This window comes from Pteropus vampyrus, unplaced genomic scaffold (assembly GCF_000151845.1).
Source record: "Pteropus vampyrus isolate Shadow unplaced genomic scaffold, Pvam_2.0 Scaffold599, whole genome shotgun sequence".
Taxonomy (NCBI): Eukaryota; Metazoa; Chordata; class Mammalia; order Chiroptera; family Pteropodidae; genus Pteropus; species Pteropus vampyrus.
This window is the reverse complement of record NW_011889380.1, coordinates 83,590-84,816: the sequence shown is the minus strand read 5'-3', so window position 1 is coordinate 84,816 and position 1,227 is coordinate 83,590.

Here is a 1,227-nt window from a genome sequence, read left to right as displayed (position 1 = left end):
TCATGGTTATCTTTTTAAAAATCATTTTTCCTACATGGAAAGAGAGATTCCTTTTCAGGGGAAAAAAGTTCATAGTAACAAAATAAAAAGAAGCTGGATCATAAAAATCTTTCTGTTTCATCAATTTTCTAAAATGTTATCTTTTTGGATGGTTCTATTTCTAATCTTCTGCATTCAACTTCTAGTGTCTTACCACACGGTCTATGGAAATCAATAATCATTGTGACTAGAAGCAAGAAAATAAGAATTATTTATATTTGGAAGTAAAAGATCAATGCACCAGCAAATATTATGTCTACTTATAAAACCCTATCACCTTTCAATATTCCACCTGTTTAGATCAAATACTTACTTTGCTTTAAAGACAATCTCCTTCATCTACCTCTTGTCATCTGTATAATCAAGGAATCACACTTCCTCCCCAAAATGAAAATGTTCCTCCTAATCATCTACATTTCACTTCTTTCTCAGCTTTTCAGAAGTTCTTGAATTCTTCTTTGAACCATTAAGAAATCTTCTCGATAACAGATATTAGGGAAAGAGAGAAAAAAAGTGTTTAATTCAGCTCCAAACTGAATTAAAATCTCAGCCTTGCCATCTACTTGTTCTATGATATTGGCCTGAAAGCTTCCAGTTCCTCCTCAGCAAAATGAAAATAGTAATGTCTATCTCATAAGAATAGCACGAATGTTAAATGAGATAATTTATGCAAAACACTTGTTATAACACCTGGCTCCTAGGAACCATAGGATAAGTGGTAGTTTTTTGTTTTTAACCTATGAAATACTACTTAAAAATCAAGATGAATAGCAACATTGAATAGTATGAACTTCCTTCAAAAATGCTGACAAATTGAGCATCCAGAGTATAAAAAGCAGATATCCCTCCTCACCCTTTCCATTCCCCTCCCCCATTACCATGGAGGCACATGATTTTTAAAAGATGTAAAAAAAAAATAGTCTGAAATTTTCTTAACTTGGTAGTTTAATTTTTTCTAAAGAGTCTAGTCATCTAGAGATATTCATCACCATCACAAATGTCATAAATAAGTCCTACTATGTGAGAAATCAATGCCCTTGACTTTATGGGGTTGGGGGAATAGAAATTCAGTCTCTGTCTTCAAAGAGGTTATTTTTTCAAATTGGAACAACCAGATATATGGAAGAATATAAATAATAAAGTAGTATTTTAAGTGCCACATGAGTTTTCATTCAATTTTGAACATAA